The sequence below is a fragment of the Plectropomus leopardus genome, chromosome 18 (genome assembly GCF_026936395.1).
Source record: "Plectropomus leopardus strain MGB_pleo_1.0 chromosome 18, ASM2693639v1, whole genome shotgun sequence".
Lineage (NCBI taxonomy): Eukaryota > Metazoa > Chordata > Actinopteri > Perciformes > Serranidae > Plectropomus > Plectropomus leopardus.
The window spans coordinates 10,676,396-10,685,877 of NC_142193.1; the positions used below are offsets into that span (position 1 = coordinate 10,676,396).

General features: G+C 39.3%; 1 protein-coding gene across 1 annotated transcript in view; it reads right to left on the bottom strand.

The window, feature by feature from the left end:
• The window catches only part of mpp3a (MAGUK p55 scaffold protein 3a), a 39,911-nt gene extending 31,047 nt beyond the window's left edge, over positions 1-8,864 (bottom strand). Inside the window, exons 1-3 of the mRNA XM_088090967.1 lie at positions 8,681-8,864; positions 5,963-6,273; positions 1,545-1,636 (exon numbers count right to left, since the gene is read on the bottom strand). The gene's annotated coding sequence lies outside the window, so the exon portion shown is untranslated. The remainder of the gene's footprint in view (positions 1-1,544; positions 1,637-5,962; positions 6,274-8,680) is intronic.
• Between the last annotated feature and the right edge of the window lie 618 nt (positions 8,865-9,482).

Below are 9,482 nucleotides of genomic sequence, written 5' to 3' on the forward strand. Positions count from 1 at the left end.
CAGCTTGATTCCACTCTAACATATTGTGGTGGCTAATTGAATCTGATAGGCTGTCTCTGACAGAGCTCCCCTCCCCCTCCTCCCTCAGTCTGTCAGAGCTGAAGCTGAGGTTGTGGCAGCCCATCTCTGGCTTCGGAGCGGCTGCTCGCTCTTTGTCTGCCTGCATGTAGCTCATGCAGCGAACACGCAGCATCTTAATGATGCTCCACTACACACACACGCACCCCTCCACGTCATTCTCATGGTAATTGTGGGTGTTTCCAGTCTGTCTTTGTGACGGGGTGCCCCCTTTTTTTTCGTGTCTGAACCTCAGAGGCCCTCAGGATACAAAGAAGTGAACTGCACACAAACATGCCATGAACATGTAGTTTTCACTCAGTTAAAGTGGATTCAAAGGTGATCAACACAGGTTTTTCTTCATACTGATGTGAGCGCACATGCTGGAGTCAAATCAAAAGGTAAAATAAGGTCAAGTCTGTGTCCAAAACTGGTCAGATGACGGCTTTGTGGGAAGTATTAAATAAACTCGTGCCTTATACATAGCAGGTTACATAATTGTGCACAGGACCTCTGAATACTGTCATTAATATGTTTTATAAATGTTAGAGCAGATGTTTAGTAAAAGATGACCAAAGGGCTTTTTAAACAGCGTACGCAACATGAAAATTTTGTTTTATAATGCCTATTGTTTAAAGCAAAAAATAAAATTAACAACAATGTACAAGAAATGGAAATGGAAAAAAAATAATTTTCGCTTGTTAAAAATAAACATAAATCACAAATCTAATCTCAGTTTAAGCACTCTACTATATGCTATATATCTACTATACTATAATATAATGTTCTTCTGAAATAAATGTTGCAGAAATATATTAAAGGTAAATCAAACGTGTATAAATTGTCCTTTTTGATGAGTGATGATCACATACTGTATTTTCATCAGAAATCAGATTTCACCGGTGACTTATTAGTGATTGTGACAACATATAAACTAATTTTCATGCTCATTGTTTTGTTTATTTTTTATTTTGGTTTTAGAGGTGAAATCTGGAAAGTTAGAGGTAGAGTTTTCACATTTATTGAAATGCTGATTATCATATACTGTCCCTGCAAAATAACTGCTTCAATATATTAAAAAATCCCTCTGAGTAGAGATATGCTTCAGCCACTGCAGTGTAGTGACAGCGGTGCTCTCTGTTTGTCAGCTGGACATATCTCCACTCCAAACATCCCCACTAATTACAGCAGAGGTCGTTACGGGTCTTTGGCCAAATTGATTCAGAGGCATCTGCCAACCTCCTCCTCCGGGGAGCAAGAGAGAGGCAGAGCCGGTGGCCATGGTGAGGGGTGGAGCAGGAGGGCCAAGCTGTCTCCTGACCCCACAAATAGGTCATAAACTGGGTCTGTGTGTGTTCACTCCGCTCCAGAGGGACGGAGCTGACATGAGATAAATGGGCACACGCAGGAGTCATCGTTCTGCAGATGTGTTGTACCACAGAAATGATGCTGTGTAGAAGAGTGATGAAGGCAAGTGTTCACTTAACTATTAACGTGCAGCAGAAGCCAGACATGTCCCGTAGTGACGGAAGTTTGCCTCAATCGTTTCACGTCATGCCGGCATCTCTTCTCATTCATCCTGAAAACAGAACGACAAAAGAGGAATGACTGAAATGTAATTTGTACTTGAAAAAAAAAAAACTTTATCCTCCACACTCTTTACTGTGCACATATCACGGTCTTGACATACATTTTTGTAATATTGGGGATCTGCAATGCTGAACAGAATAAACTCCATTCTGTGATAGAGTTTTATGCTCTATTTAATCAAGTGTGACTCATTTTATTCTCTTTAGAAAGTCCAACAGGCAAAATGTGCCCAAACCTTATTTCACAGGTGGCAAAACACCAAAAAAAACAGTTGGTGAGACAAGAATACAGACATTGTGTTTTTATAGGGCATGATTTAAAAGATAACAGCCTTTTGAAGGATACACTGTATAAGATTTTTCTTTCCTGGGAATGCAATCCATCCCACTCAAGATAAGCTGTCCAATCACACTGACTGCTAATTACTGCATCAGCAGAAATTCTTGGACAGTTTATGAATCTGCTCTCCCATTATGTGTACAAAGAGCGTCTATGAAGAAATTACAGCTCAAGCTTATTATTCAAATCGCATTAAAGAAGGTATCTGTCCACACATTTTACAGATGATTCCGCTTGTATAAATTAACTAAAAATTTTAATTTAATAGAACACATCAAAGGCAAAAGTAATATTTTAATTTTAATATGGGTTAGCACACACACATTAGACAACTGTGAGGCAAACAATCGAGTCTTCTGAACTTAAATAATGAAGATTTTTATTGTGTCCTTGCAGATTTATCTAGCCTTGTTAAACCAATGAAAGAACACTGGATTATGTAACACACAGGATCGACTGCAGGAACCAAAAGCTAATAACAGCCTGTATGACCCTGCTTGGACTACTTTATTACACACACAGACACACAGACACACACACACACACACACACACACACACACACACACACACACACACACACACACACAGAAAGGGGAGAACAGAACAGCTGTGGTATTTATGATTTAGATTATCTTCCTAAATTGAGCATGACTCAGTTTTGCACCACTCTTCCTCTTTTAAGGGGTCGACTCGACCTTCATGTGGGAGGATTAACAGAGAGAAGAGGGTATCACCTCTTTGTATAATATTTACTGCAATCATATTTACTGTTCTCCCTTTCATCACTGCCGTTTGTCTGGAAGTAGGAGGCTTAATGTCCTCTCAGACTAATGTCCGCCTGGCGCCACGACTTTCTCACTGTTCTCTCAGCCTCCAGGAATCATCGATATGATTGTCTGTCTGGCCTTCACTGAATTATCTGCTGGCACTCAGACTCCTCCAAGGCCTCCGACTGCTCTCTCCGCTCCATCGTCTGAGATCAGGAGGTGGAGATGGGAGGATAACGAATCAGGTTGTAGCCAATCAGATTACAGAGCTAAGTGGAGTGAAGTAAGGTCTCAAAAACAAGCCGGGGTCCATTTTACTGCAGCAGTTTAGCTTGATTTTTAAATTATTTAAATTATGTTATTTTCCTAACAGAAGTGTAAGGCAGTCCCACCGAGCATGAGGGGGCCAGAGGTGCCGTGCCTCCACTACCAGAGTCAAGGGTTAATGTTTTTTGTTACAAAGTCAATCACCACAAAGAGACGCAAAAAGACCACAAAGAGATTCAAAAACGACAACAGTCACTAAAAATGACCTAAAAGATGTACAAAATGACCATATAGAGTCAAAAAATGGCAATGAGTAGACACCAAAATTACCACAAAGTGTTCTGAAATGAACACCAATAAATACAAAATCACAACAAGAGATGCAAAATGACTGCGAAGAGAGACACAACCACCACAAAGAGACCTAAACTGACCACCAAGGGATGTAAGACAACAACAAAGACAAAGAGAACAACGAAGAGAAGCAAAACTACTGCAGAGACATAAAATGACCATAAAGAGACTCAAAATGACCACAAAGAGATTCAAAACAACTGCCTAAAAACTGCCTAAAAGACATACAAAATGACCACATAGAGATGCAAAATGACAACACATTGACACCGAAATGACCACAACGTGTTCTGAACGAACACCAAGAAACGCAAAATCACCACAAAAATTACTGTGAGTAGAAGCAAAATGACCCCAACGAGATGCACAACTACCATAAACAGATGCTGTGACCAAAAAGAGGCAAAACAACCAAAAACGATGAAAAATAACCACAAAGAGATGCAATATGAACGTTAAGACCTGCAAAACAACCTCAGACTCAAAATGAGCCCAAAGACACGCCAACGAATGACAGAGATTCAAAATAACCACAAACAATGCAAAACGACCACAGAGGGTTGCAAAATAACCGCACAATAAGACACACAACACACACAAAGGGATACAAAAAAACACAAAGGGTGCAAAACAACTAAGAAAATATGCAAAATGACCACCAAAGGACGCAAAAAAGGACAAGTGACAAAAACATGCAAAACCACCACAGAAAGATGTAAAACAATGACACAAAGAGACAAAATGACCAAAAAAAAGATGCACAACGACCACTAATGTCACAATGTTATGAGTCCAGAAAATAGCACATTATAAAGATAAAATAACACTATATTTTAGTAAAGAAAACACATTCAGTCTCTTCCCCCCTTTCAGTAAAATGCTGAATTTAAATGTCGTCATTGGCAATGCTTAAAATAACTTCATTTGTATATGAAGGGTTCAGGTCGGTCTAAATAGTTTCAACGGCTTTACCTTCATTACATCTCTGCTTATCATTTCACTGAGGAGGTGTATAACCTGAGAAGACTGTGGAGGTTTTCTGGCAGCAGTTAGTGGAGATCTATAAGGTTGCTGGGAAATGTTTCATAATTTTCTTAAGCTCGCTGGCTGCTGCAGAGCGGCATTAGCGAAAGTGAATTACAGCCTTCTGTGTGACTTAATAGAGCTGAGCGAAGGGGGGGCGAGAAGGCGAGGAGGAGGATGGCAGAGGGAACGACAGAGGCGTGTTTCCACTCATTCACAGCAGTAACATAGTAGAGCAGGTGGCTTCGGCTTCCTTTGTGGGCCTTTTGGCAGGAATTTATTAGATTGTTTTGTTGGCGATCGTGGATTGTAAACTTAAGTGTTTGCAAACTATCATCTCCATCTGCTGCAGTTAAGAAGTCTCTAATCTCCGTCTCAGACTGCTTCATATGCTGCAGTCTGTCTGCTCTTTGCTTGTGATGTCCCAGAGTGAAGCAGCACGCCTATGTGGTATCGTCACACAGGGTTTCTGCTATTTTTATGTACTCTGGTCATTAAATTAAATATATAGTGGAGTATTTTCTTAATTCTGGTGTTTTTAAACAAATGTGTACCAAGTGGTAGCTCATCAAAGCCAACATTTTATTAGCAAAGACGCACTGCTTCATTCTGAAGTTCATCATGATTAATTGATTTTTTCATAACTTGCAGTAGAGCTGGCTGACAATTTCCTGTTTACACATCTAAGAACATTAGCATTCATTTCAAACAGTTAATTACAAAAATATTATTTCAATTATGGATGAATCTGTTAATTATTTTCTCAACTAAAATATTGTTGCTTGATAAAGTACCAGAAAAATGGTGGAAAACATCCATTCCCTTATCCCCAATATGACATATTCACAGACTGTTTTGTCCAAGCACAAGAGCAAAATCTTGACGGTTAACGGTTATCAAATTAAATAAAAAGTTCACAAAAAGGACACTTTTCCAGACAACAAAAAAACAGGTGCTTGATAGGAGGCAATCCAAGTAAAGAAAAAACAAAGTCTGCACACTAGACCACGCTCCCCTAAATATTCAATTCAATTACCATCCAAGAAAAAAACAAAAATAATTCAATTAATTCATGAACTTTATAAGTCTATATAAGTTCATTAACAAAACACATTTAAAAAGACGGTCCGAGCGATTGTTTGGCATTTTTTCTTCAAAAGTGACTCAAATAACTAGCAAAATAGATGGCGATACATTTTCTGTTTAAATTTTCTTATTAACTCACTGCTCGTTTCATCTCTGGTTTACTTGGAAACTTTTTTTTTTAAATAGCCTTAAATTACCAACTTAAATGTGACCTTCATCTGATGTTGCTTCTGGTCAAACGTTGCGTAAAACTGTGTGTATATAAGTCATTATTTTTGAAAATAGTGACACATGAGACATAAAATAAAGTGTCTCTTTGTGTCTTTCCCTGCACCTGTTATGAAGAATCGGGTTGTGGAACCATTTCAGATGTCTTTGGTGGACAGTTTCTTTATTAAGAGGGAGGCAGAATCAATATATCACTGAGAGGAAACTCTTTCTCTCACCCATAAGTGTGTGACGATAGCTGAAACACACCTGATCTGTAGAGTTCTGTGTCCTCCCGTCCTGAAAACAGCCTCTCAGGGAGGGGAACTTCCTCAAGCTGGCGGTCCAGTTCGCTTGTCTCATTGGCTCGATGCTTATTGGATTGCGTGGCCGTTCCCACCGCTCCAGCAGGTCAAATGACTGAGGATGTGTAGCTTGCGGCCGCTAAGTGGTCTATCGATCGGTCAGCTGAGCCTGTGGGCTGATGGGATGTGCTGCAGCAGACAGAGCCAGGAGCTGGCAGGCTGGTAATGGGAACAAAATACGATGCATTCCTCCACAGCTGAGATCCGCTGCCTCGGCTGACAGAGAGAGGAGTCCATTACTGACAAAGAAGGAAATCAAGTGTACAGTATAATTCAACTTAATGGGCAATTCTCGTTCCTCACACAGTTTAGACATTTAAATTTAAAAGCCGTCTTGAAGCTGCGCAATATTGCTTTGTTTTATCTTGACCACCAGTTTTGTGTTTTATGGTTTTATGCCTCTAGCCCGCTGACGTTCACTAAAGGTAGAGGAAATTTAACAAAAGGATAAAAGCTTTTCATTATAATGTTAAACACTTTTATAAACTTTGTACCAAAGCGAGAGAAAATAATGAACACTTACTTCTATCCTCCTTTAGTATTAAATGACATAAATTAGCTTTAGCTATAATATCATTAAATGACATAAAGCTGCCGAAAAAGAGCAATCTGAAACAGCTACTAATATCAAAAGATGAACAAGCCAGAAGAAAAATCCCAGAAGTGTTGTTATTATTAAATGATCAGTCTAAAATATGATACTCTTGGTATTCCTGTAAACATAATTCATCACATGAACAGGTGAATTATTTTGTCAATTTAAAGAGACAGTTCACCCCCAAATCAAAAAATACATATTTTTCCTTTTACCTTAAGTGTTATTTATCTATCTAGATTGCTCTAACTATCTTCTCTCCAATATAATTGAACTAGACGGCACTTGAATTGTGATGCTTAAAGCACCAAAAACTCCTGAAATCAAAGCTTGGTTACTCGTTGTGAGCAGTTTCAGGTAGGAACTATTCTCTGGCTACAGAGCTACACCTGCCAAACATATCACCACGCATGTACTGCTGCCTCAACCAGGTAACGTCCTTCTGTACGGTGATAGTACAGATAGTTCCTACTTGAAACTGCTGATAACAAGTTCTGGATTATCTTTAGTAACCAGGTCATGCTTTCTGGAAAGAGACACTGCTGTTGAGTTTTTCAAATGTGTTTTTTTGGTGCTTTGAGCACCACAAGAGTGCAATCTACTTCCATTATATTGAAGAGAAGGCAGACATCTCTACTGCTAGGAAAATGATCTATTTTTGAATTTGGGGTGAAATGATCCTTTCTATGTTATTTATCTTTATCTTTATCTTTATATAACCAACAAAGGCAGCTGCTGCAGGCCAAAATGACACAATGATAAACTGTATAGCGGTGGTACAGCTTCATAGGAACAAGTGATTTATTCACAAAAACATAAGAAAATGGTGACGATCTCATGTCCTCCATCACAACGTCTAAACTTAACCAGTTTAATCAATGCAGGAGGTTTACATGGATCACACAGGCATTGCAGCTTGAGCCACATTTCCTCTATGCATACAAGTCACATCTGCTTAAGTTATGTAACAGTACACTGACATGACCATAAAGCATTGTTATTACAAGAAAATGTCATATGTCAAAAGCTGTCAACATTTAGTTTTTCAATTGTTTCATATTTGATTTTGTAGTTATTTATAATTTATTATTATTTTGACAGCTCAGGGATGTTCAAGCAGCTGCCTCACTTTTAGCACTGTTATCAATGATAATATGTTTTTGAACAAAGTGATGGGAGGAAAAAAAAACGTATTTTATTATTATTTATCATTAATGCAGGTTTACATGGATCCCACAGGCGTTGCAGCTTGAGCCAGATTTCCTCAATGCATACAAGTCAAACTTATTAGGTAGTTAGTTATTTAACTCCCACACCAACCCTGCAGCTAAACTGATATTAGTCTACAGATTAAACTGCAACAAAAACACACTCATGTTCACTACATACATGCAAAAACAAATCAACACACCACATGTGTCTGACTGTAGCTCCTGTATGCCAGCCACAGTGTTCCAGTGACCCAGTGCCCAAGATTAAGGCCTGGCAAAGCCAGATTTAGCCTCCCTGCAAACCAAATCCCAGTTTTTCAGCGCCTGTGAGGAGCAGACTCCTGGACTGTAATGCAAACACACTGTCAGCCAAGTCTTCCACAAACAGCAACATAAAACTTCAGAGGCCTTCACACACCTCGTCACTCAGAGAGACAAAGTGGCGCACAGCAGGCAGGGAGATGGAGTATTTCTGAGTAAAACACAGTCAACATCAACCCCAACTCCAGGAATAATCTCATTAACACTGTGATTCATGAGGCCGTTTATTTAGCCCTTCAGCTGCCCTGACATGTAAATGAACTGCGCCACAACACTTTGTGCTAGCAAAAGCATTTAGGCCAAACAAATGTTGACTTTCTCATATGCAGCTTTTTAGACATACTGAATGGCTCGATAGATCCTGTAAATGGATGAAGAAACCGCGCTTAAGAGATACAAATGTGCTTTCCTAAACACCGGAGTTCAAAACACCTCTACTGACAGCTGCTTGGTGGAGTTTGGTTGTAAAATCGTGTTTATATCAGGTGTTACTCACCGAAACACGCTGCGTGAGTCTTCAGAGGTCCAACAATCGTGTTGCGTGCATTTCTTTCCTCATAAAACATTTGCAAAGTCTCAAGTTTAGTCAAGTAATTTCAAACCAAAATTGTTTGCGGCCTTCATGGCGTGTAGTCTTCTTCCTCGTCGCTGTTTTTGCCGCCATATTCTGGCGCGTTACCGCCCCTGTCGGTCAGTGGAGTAGTGTGTCACGTGTGCGTCCTCGTGCGCGCGCACGAGATGAACAAGAGGCAGACCAAGTCATTACAAAAAAAAGCTCTATGGTGCTACAAAAGGTCAATAACATTTGTTTCTCCCTTATTGTCTGTCGTCACAAAGACCCCACAAACAGGTAATGAGTAAAATGTTGCACTGCATCCACTGTTCATAATGTCAGTTGTGATTTGTAGCATTTATTGGTTGATTTTGTTGTTTTGTTAAATTTTGATTATATTGCATTTATGTGTTTATGTGAAACAGTTGATGCCCTGGGATGCAAAACAATTTTCAGAATTGTATTTGACAATAAACAGAAAACAAATCTAACCAAATGAAAAAGGCAAACAATAGAAATTCAGACTTATTTGGGATTTGGGAGGGGCAATGCTGTGTTAGTCCTGTCAACACCAGTCACACATAATATAGAGCATATTTGGTTACAGCCAGGGTCTCTGAGACCCAAAATTGAAGTAATGTATTATTTCCTGTAGAAGACTTCTGAAACATATCATCAATTCAGTTCAGTTCATGTTAGCCAGATATTGTCATTGAAAAAGTCATGAAGTGTCAATATACTCACT